The following is a 21,593-nucleotide window of genomic DNA, read 5'->3' as shown; positions in this document are numbered from 1 at the left end:
AGCATATAGTAAGCAAAGTTAAAATGGTTGACACAGGGTACATTTAGTTTTGCAGTTAGACTAAAATTTATGCAATTTTTCTTCAGGACTCCTGACGTTACGACATGATACATTGCTGCTACTATGATGAAGGAATAACACTACCTCATTATTTTTGCTCTCTTTTTATTATCTCATTGGAATTGTGCATCTTAGACCCAATGCACAGGATCGCAAGAGGCTGCAGAGTAATGCTAGCTGCATCTTGAGCACCATCAAAGACATTTTCAAATGGTCATGCCTCAAGAAGGAGGCAACCATCAATACCTTATTGTAATTGTAATTTATAGTATACTTTACATATTGCACAGTACTGCTGCCGCATAAGACAACAAATTTCACAACATATAATATGGTGCAAGATGGTTTGATATTATTACCCTCTTAAACCAACCACTCATAAGAATACCAGTCCTATTAATTGCCTCAAAAAATGATGTATTTTTAGAATACTTCTCAATCTGGTGTTAAGAAAATACTTCACTTAAAATGCTGCTCATTTCAAATATATTTGTGATCAACCTTTGTCAAAAGGAATTCTTTCCCAATCTCAATCACAATTTCCTCAGCCTTCAGTAACATATCAAACTGGCCAAACCAGAATTATACACCCCAGTAAGACCCAAGTGCTAACTCATAAGTTAAACAATTGATTCATATTTAATTCAAGTTATAAGTAAAGCAACCAATAATTCAAGCATAACATTTTTAAAATAATTAGCACACCGTAAGCATTTGCAGTCATGTTTTAAGGGTTATTAAGGTAATAGACCACCCCAGTGAAAAGAAAACCAAATGGTACTTTTTATAGCACAAATAAGTAGGTACTGAAGGGATGTCAGGGTTAAGTTTTTTTATGCAGAGAGTGGTGAGTGCATGGCGTGGGCTGCCGGCAACTGTGGTGGAGGCGGATACAATAGGGTTTTTTTTAAAGAGGCTCCTGGTTAGGTACATGAAGCTTAGAAAAATTGAGGGATATGGGTAACACAAGGTAATTGCTAAAGTAAATACATGTTCGGCACAGCATTGGGACCAAAGGGCTTGTATTAAGCTATCGGTTTTCTTTGTTTCTATGTTGAAATAAATGCAGCTAAAAGCAGGAATCCTAATAGAACAAAATATTCTCATCAATACTGCTGCATAATGTAGGCTTTAGCTTCGCCTTAAGGCAAAGTTGATAAAACTGTAAAAATATACATGCCTTCACACCCAACATTATGCAAAAATCACTGCTGTTAGGTGACAAGGATTTATCGACTGGCTCCCAACTTCCCCTTCCTGAAGCCCACCATCAATTCTTTGATCTTGTTGTCATCAAGTGGACCACCAACCTTGCACTCAAAAGTCAGCATGTCCAAAGAAATCATTGTGGACTTTCAAGGAAAGAATGTTGTGAGGACACACACCAGTCCTCATTGAGAATCAGTGATGCAAAAGGAGAGCATTTTCAAGTCCCTGGATATCAACATCTATTCTGAACCCGACATATTGAAGCAATCATGAAGAAGGGCTGCTGGTGGCTATACCTCGTTCAAAGTTGTGAGAGATTAGGTATCTCAAATTTATAAAGATGTACCATGGAAAGCATTCTGACTAGTTGCATCACTGCCTTGTATGGAGTCTTCAATCTACACGATCACAAGAGGCTGCAGAGGGTTTAAACCCAGCCAACTCTGTCATGGCCACCACCATAGGAATCTTCAAAAGGTGGTGCCAACTATCATAGAAGGCAGTAATGGCCATTAACTGCCTTCACCATCCAGAATGTGTCTCATTGGTACCATCAAGGTGGTAAAGGAGCCTGAAGACCCACACTCATCTTTTTAGGAACAGCTTCTTTCCCCCCTGCCATCAGATTTCCTCACAGTCCATGAACACTACCACAACATCTATTTGCTTTTGTGGCTTATAGTAATTTTTTAATGCATTGTACCGTACTGATGTAACAAAACAACAAATTTCACAACATATGTCAGTGATAATAAATCTGATTCTGATCCTGACATTCAAAGTTTAAATCACTTTTTAAAAACACAAAATGTTTTATAGTTCAAAATGCATTTAGTTCTATGTCTATGTGCATGATGTATACCTATTTTAAGGCACATTTGTGGACTTTCAAAACACTGAACAAGCAGCTTTATAACAAAAAAAACAATGGTTGATTCTAAAACACAAACAATTAATTGAAACCGCACAGTACATTTATACTTTAAAATGTGCGACAGACCCAAAGCAATTGAGTATAAAGGGCACATAGATACAAAGAAATACATCACTAAGGGAACCCTGAACTTCTGGATTAAGTGCAAAATCTACCCTTTTAGTAGAAAGTTAAAGATCACATAGCATTATTTTTATTATAACCAGTTGTCCACGTTTTCTGCTCAATATTCATCCATCATTAAACGTCAATAACAGATTGTTGAGTCATTATCTCACAGCTAGCTATTTATGGGCCCTTAGTACATACAGGCTGGTTGCCACGTTTTCTTCTAGTATTATGATGATTACATTCCATAAATACTTCAGAGAATTAAATGCACTGGGATATGAGGGCAAAAATAGCTTTAGTTTTTTTCACTGAAGTACTGAAAAAGAATCTATTACCATTTTGTAAGAGGTTCAGGACACTCAAGGGTACTAAAATCCATTTGTTTGCATTTTTGATCAAATTAACTTGAGTAAGTCAACCGAACATATGCCAAAACAAAGACAAGTCCATTCCCTTTTGTATCATATCCTCCTTGTCCATAACAACTGGTCGCCATGATGCAAATATTCAAGCCCACAAAAAAATCCCATTAATCCTACTTTTTTTTAAAATATATAGCTCATCTCTTTGACCAAGTATTCATCAATTCCAGCAACATTTGTTTAGGTCAGCCTCCAGCTGTATCTGACTACTACATTCTCTGAAGCACACTGTGGCATTTCAATGTGAAAAGTCTTCTAACACAAGTAATTTCTCATGGTGAACAAATAACAGCCTGGTTGAAGTTCAAAGTAAATATATTATCAGAGTACATATATATCATCATTTGCCACTCTGAGATTCATTTTTGCAGTAGATAGAAAGAAATACAACAGAATCAATGAAAAATTACACATAAACAAAGATGGACAAACAGCCAATGTGCAAAAGACAAACTGTGCAAATACCAAAACAAATAATAGATAGGGAGATAAGTAATTAATATTGAGTTGTTGAGTCCTTGAAAATAAGTCCATAGGTTGTGCAATCAGTTCAGTGCTGAGGTGAGTAAAGTTATCCACTCTGGCTCAGGATTATCTTCTGACCAGTTAAGTTTAATTAACACAGTTCAGCAATACCCTTCACCCCTATATAATTCATTTACAGGGATACAGAGTCGTGATTAATGAAAGCGCTCACTCAGACAATACTTATGCCTCACAAAACCAGCACAAATTCAGATAACCTCTGGCTGATTAAGCATTAAACTCAAAAGGTCAAGCAATTAATTTTACTCAACAGTAGCTAATACAGTTGGTTCAGCCGAAGTATAATCATACCAATCACATCTAACACCAAACTAAGCTTGGATACCACGGTAGCAGAGTGATTTGCATGACACTACTGCAGCTTGATGTGTTCCAGAGTTCAAATCCCGCACCTTCTGTAAGGAGTTTGTATGGTCTCCCCTGAACCGCATTGGTTTCCTCTCATTGTAAATTTTCCAGTGAGTAGGCTAGTGTTAAATAAGTGAGTTGCTAGGTGGTGTAGATCATTGGGCCAGAAAGGCCTATTCTGCACTGTATCTCTAAACAAATAAATAAAATAAACCTTGGCAAAGCGAGTACAAAGAAGAATGGAGACATGAGGCTTTAATGAGCAAACTATTCATATTGACACCATCTAACTCATTCTTATTTCAGTGAATTTATGTCAACTGTCATGTTTTCATTACTGAGTTATTGGAAAAGGTTGAAAAGGTGTCGGAAAATGAAGGAAGATTTGATAGAGGTACACAAAATTATGAATAGTATAGATCAGGTAAATGCAAGCAGGATTTTTTATACTGAGATGGGGTGAGACAAGAACTAAAGATCATGGGTTAATAGTGAAAGGTTAACCCGCAGGAGAACTTCTCTTAGAGAGTGTTGAGAGTGTGAAATAAGCTGCTAGTGGAATTGATAGATGTGGGTTTGATTTGGATAGGTACATAGATGAGAGACATACGAAGGGCTGTGGTCCAGGTGTAGGCCAATGGGTGAAGGCAGCCTAATAGTTCAAAGTAGATTAGATGGGCCAAAGAGCATATTTCTGTGATGTAGTGTTCTATGATTTACGGAGCTAAATTCACCAAAAATCACTTTCAAAACACCCCCACCCCCCCCCCCCCCAAAGAAAGAGGAAAGCTTTATTGCACAGTTCAGGTTTAACCATAGCATTTTGGTGATTTACAAGTATACACTTTTTTTGCCATCTTTACCACATGTAGAAGAGACCAATGTTAAAAAGAATTCGCCTCAATAACAGTGAAATGCAATTTTTAACTGAGTAAAAACAAGAGTTTAAAAACAGTAGGGACTTGGAGAGTTTGGCATACCTCTAAAAATAATTCGGTAACCCAGGGGCTGAAGAATTAATTCATGTAGAAAAAAAATCTCCCCACTGAAAATATTCAAGCAAAACAAATATATATGTTCCAGCATTAGAAGAGAGGATTACAAACTTGCAGAGTTTAGTTGCTGTTTTTCAATATAAAGACTTCTCAATGTATATCAATAGACCTGAACAAAAAAAAGTTGGGTTCTCTTGCTATGCACTAGTCTACAAGTAGCCAAGGCCACCACATCCAGAATGATCCTCAGGAACAGCATATAATATGCACAGATTCATAACTATATTTGCCCTCTGGCAAGAGGGAGCAGTATCTTATTCAGCCACAGCACTTTCTCAATTTCTTACCTAGACTGTTCCAAAATGGCTGTTTATTTTGCTGATCTGCATGACCCAGCATGAGATGTACATTACTCCCCCAGAGTTTTGAGGGACAAGTGCTCGCCTAAACTGAATGTTCTCTAAAGAATGGACTTTACAATGAAGAGAAAACACTCCAGGGCTTCCAGTGCTTCTCCTAAACTAGCACTGTGGATTCCACAATGCAGTTAATATGAGATACAGATATAGCACAGAAAGATTCTTCAGCCCATCAAGTCAGTGCCAACATCAAGAACCTCATATTAATTCTCCCATTAGTCATATTTTTCCCCACATTTTCATCAACTCCCCTGAGATTCTACCACTTGCCCTGGTCCTTGCAATTTCAAATTCAGGAATCTGAATCAGACACAAAGTTCAAAGTAAATTTATTATCAAATTTTGTACTTGTCACCATATACCATCCTGAGATTCATTTTCTCGCAAGCATTCACAGTCGAACAAAGAAATACAACAAAATCAATGAAAAACTACACACAAAGACTAAAAACAACCAATGTGCAAACGAAGATAATCCGTGCAATTAAAAATATAGATAAACAGACAAGCTGTACTGTGGTCAACTTCAGAGTTCTACAACACACATAGCCTCAGAGTCCTGGACTGTACATGTGTGTGACAGTATTTTACTGATATCTTATACATTATATGTGCTTTGTATTGTGTGTAACCACTGGTATAGTGTTTTGCACCTTGGCCCCAGAGTAACATTTTCATTTGGCTGCATTTACAGATATTCATGTATGGTTGAATGAAAATTAAACTTGAATTTGAACTAGATGGATACATAGACAATACTATGAACAGGAGTTGTTGAGTCCTTGAAAGTGACTCTATAGGTTGTGGAGTTAATTCGGTGTTGGGGTGTGTGAAGTTTTCCACTTTTCTTTAGCTCAGAGCAATAACTTGTATTGCCCATTTTTTTCCCTTTCCTGCATATTTTTGACCAATGGCAAGAGCCCTTCAGGTCCCATTTCAATTAACTGAAACTAAATGATCACAGTTGCAGCTGATATTTTGAATCAGTAACAGAAACTATTGGAGGTGTTCAGTAGGTCTGTCTGTGTCTCAGAGGGCACAGTCAAAAGTGTGTCAGTCAATATCTTTTACCATTTAAGTGATGCGCTTGTTTATTTACACATCACTCTGAGGGACATTATGAATTTACTGTAGAAAACATAATTTTTTTTAGAGAGATACAGCATTAAATAGGCCCTTTCGGCCCAATTAGTTCCACCACCCAGCAACCCACCTATTTAACACTCGCCTAATCACAGGACAAGTTACAATGGCCAATTAACCTACTAACTAGTAGGCGTATGGACTGTGGAGGACAATTGGAGCACCCAGGGAAAACCCACACAGTCTCAAGGAAACACGGGCAGGCATAAAAAGCCTATTTATTAGCCCCAGCAAAAATAATTCACCGCTCCGAGGAGCTAACAATGTAACTGAAGACAGTGAGTGGAAATACACAACTAAGCTCAAAACCTTCAAGACCTGAATTGACAAAGAACAGCAGTGTCATATACGAGCAACGTGAAATAAGTTACAACTGCTAAACACTCCTTTCTTGAGCTTGTTAAATAGGTTACCTTTATGAAGCTCTCCTCTGGAATTTCACTGGAGTGTTCATCTTTTACTTGTCTTGCAATCACTGTAGCTTTTGTTTGCTTTTCAATGTGACTCGTAAGCATGTGACAGGAAAGCGATGCTTTCTGTATTAGGCTTCTAACCCCGAGGCACAATTTGATCAGCTGATAGAAACCAAGGGCTTCATATAATTTAGATTTCAGTGCAGTAAACACACTAGTTCATTAGGGTAATATTAGACCAGTAAACATGCACTGTTCCAATTTCTGGACAATAAATCACTTTCCAGGAATATATGTATAACTAATTCAGGGCGGAATCCTAATTTGAATCCTGCAAGAAAAAAATTATTTTGGAAAAGTTTCACCTCTCAAGAATTCAAGGGAAATTAAATGTGCAAAGCAAAAGCTGAATCACAATTATTAGATTTTTATTACAGCAAAGCAGTTTCAAGGTATGCTCTTCTCAGAGTAAGTAAAATAAAACTGCACAGGGTAAATTTGGTATTTGCAGCAATCATGTTAAAATAAACAAAATTACTGTGCCCAGCTTCATGTTGAACAAGCTTACTTCAAATACTCAATAGCTTTTAAAGCACCACATGGTTTCAATCATGTATTCCTTAGAGATCAGAGATGCTTTCCAGTGTGCTTCTTAAGTGCATGTCATTAACAGCAATCATAAATCAGAGAGCTGCAAGAAATTAATATATTAAATGAATCAAAATATTATTTTCTCCTAATAATCCAAAAATTTTGCCTATGCACACAGCTAAAAGAAATAAATGTACCATGTCTTTTAGCAACAGCAAAAAAATTCTGCTGCATGAAGCAAATTTTATGAGACTTTATAAAGGCATCTGGCAACTAGCCGCTTATTATCGTGCATTTTGTTCCAGGGGAAGAGGTGCCCATGTTCATTTTAAGGTATCTAAGAGTTTTTGTTGTTGTATGAAAACAACTTACATCTACAGGTTGCAAAGTAATTATGAAATGCATGAATACAAGATTTAGATACAAAATCCCGTGGGCTCCAAGTCTAGGAACAGCAAAATCCGCTAGTATGATTGGAAAATGAATTTAAGAAAGCTCTGAAGAAGTTTTGTTTTCCTTCCACAAAAGCTTTCCAATTTTAATTTCTACTGTGGGTTCAACAACAGAACTATGCTAAGTATGTCTGAATTTTTATGTGTACACATACCTATATTTCTTCCAGGTATTGAGATTCAAACATTATTTTATCTGGTTTCAATCCACGAGATGCAACGAAAGCAGTCTGGGAATGCCGTCTGCATACCCAATTTAGAAAATTGCAGACTATATAGGGGATTTTCTAATGAAAACCTTTTCAATATTGAAGGTACAACTTCCCAACCAAAATTGACCCAGTTCATGTGTGTATTACTTACAATGAGGAAAACCATAACGAAATATTTATTCAGCAAATGATTTACAGTAATCTCCTCTCCACTCAACATTTAAAAGCAGATGTGTGGTGTATAATCAACACCACATGAGCCCAAAAGCCCATCTATGTTCAAACTTGCGGCATTAACCCCAACCTTGAGGCAATGGGCAGTCCTGCTGCAAATTAGCCAATTATTTTGCTTCTGTAATGGACATTTGGACCGAACAAATACACTATTTTCTTTTGAACCAGGAATACAATTTGTTATTTTAATTGTTGAAATTTGTTGTACTTTTAACCCAAGGGAGCTTAATTTCAGTAAATCTTCTCTTCGCATAAAAATAAACATTGAACGGACAGCAGTATTGCAGTGACTTTCATAAACTATTTTAAAGATCCAATAGGTTCAAACTAAATTGCTCAAGAATATACAATGCAACTTAGGATATTATAATTTTTGGAAATAATATCGGTCCCTGATTCAGGCTGCAACTAACATTGCACAAAAGGAGATGGCTGACAGTTTACTATTCAAACTGTGCAAACACATGCAGCAGTTAATGTTAGAGGCATTGCACACAATCTCTGCCAAACACATTAAAAAAATGACCTTTTAATCATTCAAAATTTTACCCAAAAGGACTCATTAGGATTAAGTGCCTGCAATGCAAAACTGATTTTAATGGAAAACTTTTACCCTCTTGTACTACGCACACACAGCTCGCTGCTAGTTCAATTAGCCTAAAGCAGAATTCAGAATTTTAAATTTTCAAAACAGTCAAATCTTGGTGATACTGCTGAAAGCAAATTGTAAATTAAGCCAACTGATATTCTCTATTCAAATTCAGAATTTTTTCTCCAAGATCAACTTTCATCTTGGATTTATAGAATTTGTTGAAATATTACTGAAAATAAACATTTATGGCATGTAATAGCACAGTAATGCATGTTTAATAAATTAAGAATGCCTGGTTAGGACACAAATACAATGTTAAATTTAATACAGCAATCCATTAGACTCCAACCATTGATATAAATATAATCTGAACAGTCTGGTAGGTGGGAAAAAGAGCACTATCATTAGTGCTGGAAGCTTGTGATAAATGTGGGTCCTACCACTGATCATTCAGTCACCTTAGAGATCCTAAAGGCTCTGTAACTGGTTTTATGGGCATTGCCAGCCATACTGGATGTGACCAACCAAACTGCTTCCCAAAACAGATGGTCTTTGTTGATAATGGCTCCACTTGCTCAGAGTCCAAGAAGCAAAATTTGTTTTATTTGTTCCTGTTTATTACACTAACGATTCAGCTGAATAATCAAATGTCAATTTCAGAAACAACCCCAAATAGACTATTTTATCCAATCAAGTCTATCTAACCCTGTTCATCCCATCTCAGTGTTTCTCCTCTCCTTCCCAGGGATAATGCTTCATTACTCATTGTACTTTTCAAATCAGATAGAACACTTTTTAAGAATAAAATTGTAACATACCATCTGCTATTTGCATTTTAACTACTTCAGTTATTCTGCAAAAAATGCACTCAATTTGATCATACATAAAAGATTCTGCAGATGGTGGAAATCCAGAGTAACACACACAAAATGATGGTGGAACTCAGCAAGGAGTAAACAGTCAATGCTCTAGGCTGAGACCCTTTACATCGACCCTTTATATGCTACCTAACCTGCTGAGTTCCTCTAGCATTTTGTACGTTTTACACTCAGTTTAATCAGCAAAAGACCATCAACACTGTAAAATTCCTTAACAGCTCACACAAGCAGGGTGTCAAAAAAAGTCAATAATGCAGAACCAATTATCAAAATTAATTTTTATGATGGTGAATACATTATTAGTTTGAAATTCTTTTGCAAACTGATTAGAACAAGCATTAAAAAGCACCTAATCTCTTATTATTTTGTCACCACATAACACTCTACAGAATAATGTATTTTCAATTATGCTCTGGTCTAAGAACTTAATCTAAATTACACGAGAATTAGCTTTAGCACAATCACAGAACTTAAACTTGAAACTGAAGACTGTAGATGTTGGAAACCTGGAGCAACACATAATGCAGCAGGTCAGGCAGTATCTATGGAGGGGAAATAGACAATTGTGGCCAAGATCCTTCATTGGACTGGAGTGTCTCAACAAGGAATGTCAACTCTCTATTTCCTTCATAGATACCTGATCACTGAGTTCCTCCAGCAAAGAGTTCCACAGATTCACCACCCTCTGGCTAAAGAAATTCCTCTTCATCTCCATTATAAATGGACATCCCCCTATTCTGAGACTGTGCCCTCTAATCCTACACTCCCCCACCATAGAAAACATTTTCTCCACATCCACTCTATCTAGGCCTTTTAACATTTGATAGGTTTCATTGAGATCTGTCCTTCATTCTTCAAAATCCCAGTGAGTAAAGGCCCAGAGTCATTAATAGCTATTCATATGATAAGCCTTTCATTTCCGCAATCATTCTCCTGAACCTCCTCTGGACTCTCTCCAATGTCAGTACATCCCTTCTTAAATAAGGGGCCCAAAACTATTCAAGTACTGCAAGTAAGGCCTCACAGGTGCCTTATAAGACTTCATTACATCCTTGCTTTTATATTCTAGTTCTCTCAAAATGAATGAGAAAATTGTATTTGCCTTCCTCACCCCCCGAATCAACCTGCAAATTAATCTCTAGGGAATCCTGTACAAGGACGCCCAACCCCTTTTGAACCTTTGATTTCCGAACTTTCTCCCCATTTAGAAAGTAGACTATGCCTTTACTCCTTCTACCACAGTGCATGACATACACTTTCCGACACAGTATTCCATTTGTCACTTCTTTGCCCATTCTCTGAATCAGTCCAAGGTCTTCTGCAGCTTCACTGCTTCCTCTACAATACCTGCCCCTCCACCTATCTTCATATCGTCCACAAACTTGGCCACAAAGCCATCAATTCTGTCATCCAAATCATTGACATACAACAAAAAAAGGTGTCCCAACATCGACCACAGTGGACCCCAGTGACCGACCAGAAAAGGCTCCATTTATTCCTGCTCTTTGCCTCCTGCCAATCAGCTCCATCCGTGCTAGTATCTTTCCATTAATACCATGGGCTCTTATCTTGCTAAACAGCTTCATGTGTGGCACCTTGCCAAAGGCCTTCTGAAAATCCAAGTACACAACATCCACTGATTCTGTTTTGTCTATCCTGCTTGTCATTTCCTCTAAGAATTCTAACAGATTTGTCAGGTAAGATTTTCCCTTAAAGAAACCATGCTGCCTTTGGCCTATTTTATCACGTGCCTCCAAGTACCCAAAAACCACATAATATGCCCTTACTTGCTGTTACATTGCCTTTGATTTCCCTTGTCAGCTATGGTTGCGTCATCCTGCCTTCAGAATTGCTCCAAGAAACTACAGGCATTGCTGCTTTGCCGTCATCCCTGCCAGTGTCCCCTTAATCAATTTTTACCATCTCTTCTCTCATGCCTCTGTAATTCGTTTACTCCAATGGCAATACTGATACATCTGACTTCAGATTCTCCATCTCAAATTGCAGGATGAATTCTATCATATTATGATCACTGTCTCCTTATGGTTCCTTTAGCTTAAGCTTCCTAATCAAATCTCGGACATTATGTAGCACTCAATCCAGAACTGCTGTTCCCCTAGTGAGCTCAACCATAAGCTGCTCTAAAAAGCCATCTTGCAGGCATTCTACAAATTTTTTCTCTTGGGATCCAACAATATGATTGTCCCAATCTACCTACATATTGAAATCTCCATTACTGTCGTAACATTGCCCTTTCAATATGCTTTTTCTATCTTCTGTTGTAATTTGCAGTTCATATCCTGGCTACTATTTGGAGGCCTGTAGAAAATTCTCATCAGAATCTTTTTACCCTTGTAGTTTCTCAACTCTACCCACAAGGATTCTAAGCATCAAAGAGCTACTCAAACTAATGTTTTTTTCCAACCTTGGTCTACAGACCTGCAGGTCTTCAAATACACTAATTAAAGCTTAAGTTTGGTGAACATTACTTCCTCTATCTTCCCTCAACCTGCTTCATTCCAAACAAAAAACCTCAGCCTATCCAATCAATCCTTGTCACCAGAATTTTTCAATTCTGGCGACATCTTCATAAATTTTCTCTGCACCCACTCCAGTGTAATGACATCTCTTCTGTAATGTGGTGCAGAAGATGCCATAAGACAAGCCAACATAACTTCATTGCTTTTGTATTCTCCCTTGCTCTCTGCTCCCAGAGGAAGATGCCTGTGTTTGACCTCTCCCTCTCGCTCGATGCTACCAGAATCCCAGGTCTCAGGCAAGTTTTAATCGATAGGGTTTGTGGATTGGCCTCTGCAGTTCACCTCACATGTGTTACTGGTTCCCCCTCTTTTTTGTTGCTATTTTGATCAGGGCAAACTGGCTCTGCAGTCTATGAACGACACAGTGCTAAATCAAACTGAACTAAACATTCCTAGATTGTTTCAATTACTCTGTGGCTTGATGTATTATATTCTCTATTTTTCCTTCATTTGCCGTTTGCATGTTTTGTTCTTTTTTTTCGCATGTTAGATGTTTGATGCATTATTTGAACAGGTTCCATGGTGTTTGTTTCATGGGAAACCGAATTTCAGGGCTGTATACTACATACACATTTTAATAACAAATGTACTTTAAACTTTGAAAAAAAGCACCCCATTTTCTTTTTCACCAACTGATTTGTCCTGTTCTGCTGCGCATAAAAAGCAAGAAAAAAAATTACAATGCAGGTTCCATTTGAAATCAAAGAGCTTATTGCATCCCAAGGGTCCTCTGCTTGTATATACTTCTCTGTGTCCACTCATTTATTGCATATCCGCTTGCCTTATTGCGGCTTCCCAAATACAATATGTTGCACCAACAATGAATGAAATTGCATTTGCTACATTTCTGCCCAATTGACCAAACTATCTAAATGCTGCTGAAATAGATCTGATTAAGCTAGAGGGAGTGCAGAAAAGATTGACAAGAATCAAACCAGGACTGCAGTTAATGAGATGAGACTGGGTAGACTGGGATTGTTTTCCCTGGAGCATATTAGGCTAAGGTTTGACATTATACAAGTTAATAAAATAACAAGGAGATGGACAAAGTGAAAGGTCAGTGTCTTTCGCCCAGGATAGGAAAATCTGAACTGGAGGGCATGGGTTTAAGGTGAAAATAGTAAGATTCCAAAAGGAAGCAAGGGACCAAGCGGCTAGTTTCTCCACATAGAGGATAGTGGGTATTTGGAACCAGTGGCTGGAGGGTGTGGTAGAGTTGGATACATTTAAAGAAAAAAAACTGAAAAGATTAGCTTTATTGTCACATGAACATCAAAACACACAATGAAATGTATTGTTTGCATCAAATCAAATCAGCAAGGATTGGGCTGGGCAAGTGTCGCCATGCGTCTGATGTCAACATAGCATACCGACAACTGACTAACCCAAACCATATGTCTTTGGAAAGTGGGAAGAAAGCAAAGCACCCTGAAGAAACTCACATGATCACAGAAAACATGTGTAAATTCCTTACAGACAGCAGCAGGAATCAAACCCCATTATAACAGCTGGCAATATAAAGTGTTACAAAGAGCACTACACTACCATGTTGCCCTCAATTTAAAAGGTATTTAGGCAGGCACATGGAAAGGAAAGATGGATATGGGCCGAATGCAGATAAATAGGATCAGCTCAGGAAGGCAACTTGGTTGGCATGGATGAATTGGGCTAAAGAGTCTGTTCCTGTGCTGTACAACACTTGGTGACTCTATGATTCTTGCAAAACTTGGTCATGCAGAATAGTATCATCTGCAAACTTCAACAGCTCTACATTTAATTCTAAATCGTTAACTATTACATCAAAAAGCAAAGGACAGAGTACAAAGCCTTGCAGAACCCCTCTGCTTCCTACCAGTGAATAATTCTTTGGATTCAATCTGTCACTCTTTGTTTCACTTTTCCAACTGCACATCCAATTCCTAAATGGACATTGAATCTTCGGACACCACCTCACTTTTTAAAAAATATACAGTATTTCTGTTTTTGAACGTTTTAAAAAATCTATTCAAAATATGTATACTGTAATTGATTTACTTATTTATTATTATTATTTTATTTACTTATTATTATTATTTTCTCTCTCTGCTAGATTTTGTTTGGCATTGAACTGCTGCTGCTAAGTTAACAAATTTCATGTCGCACGTCGGTGTCAATAAACCTGATTCGATGCAAAGCCTTAGAAGGCTTTCTGAGATCCACACAGACAACAGCAGATACATTGCCTTCATCAATCTCCCTTGCTATCTTCTCAAGTAAAAATATGGTGGTTGGTCGGATACAACTATTTCTTAACTGATCCAAGCTAACTACTCTTGATTAATTTGATTTTCTAAAGGAAGGTTTTTAATTCTTTGAGTTTTCATCATGTATAGGCAATTCACTTTTAGTGCTCATCAAACTTAGCAGTTAAACGGTTATCAGTTTTAAAAATTAATTTATTATCCAAGCATATGCATGTCACTGTATACTACCTTGGGATTCAGTTTTCTTGCAAGCATTTACATGAAAATAAAGAAATTATGAAAAAGTATCCATAAACAAATCTGATAAATGATGTGCTAAAAAAGACAAATTATGCAAATAAAAAGTTAAATAAATAATATTGAGAACATGTGCTGTAAAGTCCTTCAAAATGAATCCATAGGTAATGGAATCAGCTCACAGTTAAGCTAAGTGAAGTTATCCATGCTGGTTCAGGAGCCTGATGATTGTAAGTCAAGCAAGGAAATTTGAATTGTTTTCCTTTGCTGAGATCAAAATTTAAACCATGGATTTGCTCAGGACTTCTCAGCATGACCTTTTTATTTTAGCATAAACGTGATAATACTGTCTCTAACAATATTTCACACAACAGCAGTTTAACAGTGAAACATAAATTGGAAGCTTTTTTTATGAAAGCCATTTCTTCAGGTGAGAAACTGGAGCTAAGATCCACACCCTATAAGACAGGCATAACTGTAAAAAAAAGAACATTAGAAATCAATCCAAAAGTAGATTGCCATTTTTCATAATGTGCTGGAAAGAAAACCAACATATACACAGCAACTTGAAGTTGCAAGCTGTTCGCAAATTAGTCACAAAGCACAAAAAAAAGAAAAACATATTAAAGTCAGACTAATGGTTTGATATGAAATCACCTAGATTTGTTAAGAAAGGTCACATCATTCAATTACTAACAAGAAGCGAACATACTCTCTCCATTTCTACAATAGAAGTGCATTCTCCAAACCAAGAACTTGAAAACAGTTTCAAACAATTTATTTCTACTTCAGTAACCATTGCTCTTTTATTTTTGTTAATATTTCTAACAGTACCAATAATGAGACATATTCTGCAGCTCTGCAATGACACATTTCCTTTTCTACAGACAGAGCTGCAATTTTACCTAAATTAACAAAGTCACCTGCAACAGTAACCCTCTTCCTTTTAGGCAACTTACATTTTGTTTCTTTTCCTCTGTTGAACAAAGAATGTTCAAATACAGTGGATTCCAGTTAATTAGGCCAACAGTTTATCGAGGAAGCCTCTTGGGACAACTCTTGAACGACAAAAACTTACTAAAAAAAAAAATTGCTGGGATATTTAGGATTGTTTAATTGGGACAGGAAACGGTTGTCAGTTTCTAACTAGCATCAGGCAATGCACTTGTGTGGTCGTTTGACTCTACACTGTACTTAGAGCGAACAGTTTTTAAACCACGTCAGTTGCGTGTGTTTGTGTTCAAAAAGCAGTGATTTTTCTCAGTGAGAAATAAGCAGTAAGACAACTTAGAACTGTTTGCTAACTGTGGTTTCAAGCATTCAAGCTTGGAAATGCCTGAAACAGCCAGGAGTGAAAATGAAATAATTTCACCACTTCAACAAGTTAGAAACCACAAAGAATCTGAAGGTACCAATAATCATCTTGAATGTTACAATGAAAATGAAGATTTGGAGGATGCAATTGTCAAGAGCATTGTATGAAGGCAGACCATCATCTATATTAGGTACCTGCCTGACTTCGTTCATTTACAGACAATCAAAAGAACACGGCAGCATACACTAGATTAATTCTTCCATTGATAGCTATTAGGAAATAATACACACTTTTCTAGTACAGTCGTAGTATTGATAGTGTTCTAATTTGTTCTGTTTTTCATTTAAATACATAATTTGTTACTTAGTTAACACCTCTAACTATTTCCACGATGCTTCAGTTAATTAGGGCAGTCACTTCATTGGGCCAAAATGCATTGGCTCTGATATGTCCCAGTTAACCTAGAATCCACTGTATTTCCATTGTAAAATAGATAAGACACTAAACCAGAATTACAATTTATATAAACATTTTCGACAACAAATCTGCATCAGCCAGTCATTCACACTTAAAATGAATGACTTAAATGTGTTTTAAATTAGAACTGAAAAAAAATCTACACAAAGATGAAGTAGCTTGGGAATGACAAACTTGTTGTGGACAGTCTGGAGGGTTGTCAGAAGTTACAACAGGACATCGATAGGATACAGAACTGGGCTGAGAAGTGGCAGATGAACTTTAACTCTGATAAGCATGAAGTGGTTCATTCGGTAAGTCAAATTTGAAGACAGAATATAATATTGATAGTAAGACATTTGGCAACGTGGAGGATCTGAGAGATCTTGGGCTGTGTGTCCATATGACACTCAAGCTGCTGCGCAGGTTGACTGTGTTAAGAAGGCGCATGATGTGATAGCCCTCATCAACCATGGGATTGAGTTCAAGAGCTGTGAGGCAATGTTAAAGCTATATAAGACCTTAGTTAGATCCTACTTGGGAGTGCTGTGTTCAGTTCTGGTCACCTCACTACATAAAGGACGTGGACACCAGAGTGCAGAGAAGATTTACAAGAATGTTGCCTGGATTGGAGAGCATGCCTTATGAGAATAGGTTGAGTTAACTTGGCCTTTTCTCCTTGAAGTGGTGGAGGATGAGAGATGACCTTAAATGACAGATACAAGATGATGAAAGGCATTGATCATTTGGATAGCCAGAGGCTTTTTTCCCCAGGGTGAAAAGGCTTAGCTTTCACCCAAAATTTTGCCCACAAGGAGGCACAGTTTTAAATGCTTGACAAGAGGGTGTCAGAGGTAAGTTTTTCCCACACAGAGAGTGGTGGGCGCGTGGAATGCACTGCCAGAAATAGTGGATACATTAGGGTCTTTTAAGAGACTCTTACATAGGTACATGGAGTTTAGAAAAATAAAGAGTTATGAGGTTGGAAATTCTAGGCAGTTTCTAGAGAAAGTTACATGATCAGCACAACGTTATGGGCCAAAGGGTCTGTAATGTGCAGTAGATTTCTATTTTCTATGAATCCATCTACATGGTAAACACAAGAGATTCTGTAGATACCGGATGTCAAGAAGAACAGATACAAAATGCTGGAGGAATGCAGCAGTTCTGGCAGCATCTATGGAGAGGAATAAATAGTCAATGCTTCAGACCAGGCCTAATCCTAATAAAGGATCACACTCCGAAATGTTACATGTTTACTCCTCTCCATAGATGTGCTCTGACCTGCTGAGTTCCTCAAGCATTTAGTGTGTGTTGCACTGGAAGACCGTCTATGGCTTTAAAGAAAACTAGTCCAAATAACTGACAATGGCTGGCTCTTTGCTTCCAAAGATCAGGAGGGCAGCAGAGTTCTCTGGAGAAACGGCACAATCATTGGTGACTGTGGAGGCCAATTCTGGATCTGTAGACTCTGGAGCAGTGGGAACACGGGAACAGCTGGAATGCGGGCATTTGGGTAGTAGGGTCCTTCCTGCATTTTCTCTTCTCTTCAGCAGTTGCTTTTCTGGATTCCTCAAAATTCTTGGATCAGCCTTCACCAGCGGCCTCTGTCTCAAGCCAGCTGCTGCCACTCATTGACCTTGATATTTGCCTGAGAGAGCTGCTGCTTAAATTGGTCTTTGCACCACTTGCAAGGGGCACCATGATCTCTCGTGCCATGAGAGAGTTTTCCATAAAGTTCTGCTTTCAATAACCTGAAGTTGTCCATGTGAGACATGTAGCCTGATAGCGAAAGATTCTCTGGCTTTGATGGTTCAAATAACTAACTGTGACATAAAGACCATTGAGCAGTTTTGGAAGATACTTCAATTACACTTGATCCTATCCTCATCTGACTTCTATACAAATCCTCCCTCAAGTCTTGATAACTGCCTGGGATTCAGAGCGGGCATTCTCAGTGAATTATCATTGTTCTTGCTCACTGTTCTGATGTCCATGATGTACAATGATAAGCTAAATAAAATTACTCCCATGGCTGCTGATGTTTTAGAAGGTGAAACATCACTTCAAACACCACATCCAACATGCCAAATGATAACATTTGACACTTTGTGTGCACACAAATTAATTAACTTTTTCTTAAAGAATACACCATACCAGCCCAGCATAGTAGCTTTCACTTTATTTGGATGTAACTGATAATGTAAACCTAAACAGAACTGCAAAAATTATAGCATTACGATGTTATGACAGTCACTTCATACTGCACTAGATGGAACAAATTAAACAAGTGTGCTATCCTACACCAGGAAAATCCAAAAGCATAATAACTAACTGGTCCAAATTGTGTACATGTTATCAAAATACAAAGTAAAAATGATCAAAGTACATATTTAAGTTACTACATACTACCTTGAGATTCATTTTCTTGCAGGCATATACAGTAAAATAAAGAAATACAACAGAATTTACAAAAAAAAACTACATATAAACAAAGACTGAAAAACAACCAATGTGCAAAAAAAAAACAAATTACACAAGTAAAAATACTGCGAACCTGAGTTGAGAAGAATCTTTGAAAGCAAGTCTGTAGGTTGTAGAATCAACTCAGTTGTGGTGTGAAGTTATCCACACTGGTTCAGGAGCCAGATGATTGAAGGGTCATCTTCCTGAACCTAGTGGCATGGAATCCAAGGCCTCTGCACCTCCTGCCTGATGGTAGTAGCAAGAAAAAGCATGACCTAGATGGTGGGGATCTTTGACAATGGATGTTCCTTGTAGATATGCTTTATGCTGAGGAGGGCTTGTCCTGTGAAGGACTGGCCTGTACCCACTACTTTTTATCGTCCCTTTTGTTTCTGAGCATTTGTGTTTCCATACCAGGTCGCAGTGAAACCAGTACAACGCAATAGAAACATAGAAAACCTACAGCACAATATACATCCTTCTGCCCACATGGTTGTGCTGAACAAGTCCCAACCCCAGAAATTACTAGTCTTACCTACAGCCCTCTATTTTTCTTAAGCTCCATGTAACTATTCAAAAGTCTCTTAATTATCCGCCTCCACCACCTTTGCCGGCAGCTCATTCCACGCACTCACCACTCTCTGAGTATAAAACATGCCCCTGACATCTCCTCTGTACCTACTCCCCAGCACCATAAACCTGTGTCTTCTTGTGACAACCATTTCAGCCCTGGGAAAAGGCCTCTGACTATCCACACAATCAACGCCTCTCAATATCTATTACACATTAAGTTATCAGCAAACTTAAATAAGGCATTAGAGATGTACTGAGCCACAAAATCATAGATATAAAGTGAGTAAAGTAAGGGGATAAACACGCAGCCTTGTGATACACTTGAGCTGTTGGCAAGTGTGGAAGAGATGTTGTTGCCAATTCATACTGACTAGAGCCTGCCAGTGAGGAAATTGAGGATCCAGTTACACCGGGAGGTATCAAAGCCAAGTCTTGGACCTTAGTGACAAGTTTTCTCTTCAAGGGGATGATAACACTGAATACTTAACTATAATCAATGAAGAGCATCCTGAGGTATGCATCTGTATTGTCCAAAATAAGTGAAGAATATTAGTTAAGACAATCATAAGACATCATTCAAGGCAAACCAGCCACGACTGTTTCCTATTTCTGCACTGTTAACTCCGTTCATCACTGGCACTGAAATATCTTGCCAAGATTGTTCCAACATCTCTTAGATCCACAATCTCCATCAAGTAGAAGATGTAGAGAACAGGATGACTTTCATTTTTCTCTCCAAATCACATCCCACAATGATTGGAAAGAATAGGCCATTTCTGATCCTGCTATCAAAATCTACTTCCTATAAATAGATTTTTTTTTAAATTCCTCATTTGAAAGTGCAAAAAGCTTTCTAGCTTCTAATTAATCTTATTGGAATAGATGAATGCAACTATGGATTAATATTTTATCCAAAAGTATTTGACTCCAAGTTGTAAATTCTACAACTGAGGAAGAAAAGGACTCTTAACTTATCCATTATGATATTTTGACAAAGGATGCTGGCAATCTGAAATACAAAAACAGAAATGCTCATTATGCTTACAAACCTAAATTACCAGAATAAAATTCTGTAAGTCTCTGAAAGTACGCATGAAGCTATTACATTAGCCAGCATGGGGTGTCCATCTTTTCACACTTACTAGTATGATTTGCATTAATGTGATAGTTAAACATGAGAACTGCTCATTGAAACAGTAATTGAGATGATAAGAATTTTCAGGCATAGTAAATTGGGTAACATTTACATTCCAGTGAGATGAAGAGACCTGCACTGCTGCTAACTGAATACCTTTAGATACTGTTTAATTCTTTAGGGCCAAGTCTGACTTCAGTTAGGAAAGGGTATTTTTTTTTAAATGTAAATTCGGACTAGTGCCTTTTAATCAGCCCTTTACATGAAGTTGTGTCTTAAGTATCACCATAACAGAAGGTTTAAATTCACTAAGAAACATACGAATGATTAAATGTTACGTTTCTTCTCATGTTGTATTTAGTGCAATAGAACTGCACAGTAAACACATTGTATAAACTAGCTGTGAGACTAATGAATACTCTAACACCACTAGGACAGCAAACTGTTTACTGTTCACCTGCGCTGTTCAGTTCACATGCATTTTGAGTTACAGTTTATTGATTATCTGCAGTAATATTTTGTTTTGTGTGTTCTGCTTGATATGCAGCGCCTATAAAAAAAACTATTCACACCCCCCCCCCCCCCGGGAAGGTTTCACATTTTATTGCTTTACAACATTGAATCACTGTGGATATAATTTGGCATTTTTGACATTGATAGGCAGAAAAAGAACTTCTGTGTTAAATTGAAAACATGTCTTTACAAAGTGATCTAAATTAATTACAAATATAAAACACAAAATAATTGATAAGTATTCACACTCCCCCCCCCCCTTAATATGACATGCCAAATCATCACTGGTGCAGCCATTTGGTTTCAGAAGACACACCATTAATTAAATGGAGATCTGCTTTTAGAGAGACCTGTCAAGGTGTTTCAATTGATTGTAGTAAATAAACACCTGTTTCTGAAAGGTCCAACTGCTGGTGAGTCAGTATCCTGGCAAAAACTACATCATGAAGACAAAAGAACACTCCAAGCAACTCCTTGAAAAGATTATTGAAAAACATGAGTCAGGAGATGGATACAAGGAAATTTCCAAGACTCTAAATATCCCTTGGAGTACAGT

General features: G+C 37.5%; 1 protein-coding gene across 3 annotated transcripts in view; it reads right to left on the bottom strand.

Moving 5' to 3' along the window:
* Nucleotides 1-21,593, bottom strand: part of rerea (arginine-glutamic acid dipeptide (RE) repeats a) — a 619,674-nt gene that overhangs the window by 477,144 nt on the left and 120,937 nt on the right. The window contains exon 1 of one of the 3 annotated variants that reach the window (XM_059952298.1): nt 6,601-6,615. The exons of the other annotated variants lie outside the window; for them this stretch is intronic. The gene's annotated coding sequence lies outside the window, so the exon portion shown is untranslated. Of the gene's footprint in view, nt 1-6,600; nt 6,616-21,593 lie in introns of those variants that run through there. 3 annotated transcript variants of the gene reach the window in all.

Source organism: Hypanus sabinus, chromosome 27, assembly GCF_030144855.1.
Source record: "Hypanus sabinus isolate sHypSab1 chromosome 27, sHypSab1.hap1, whole genome shotgun sequence".
Taxonomy (NCBI): Eukaryota; Metazoa; Chordata; class Chondrichthyes; order Myliobatiformes; family Dasyatidae; genus Hypanus; species Hypanus sabinus.
The sequence above is the reverse complement of the archived record's forward strand: the minus strand, read 5'-3'. Positions and strand labels throughout refer to the sequence as shown.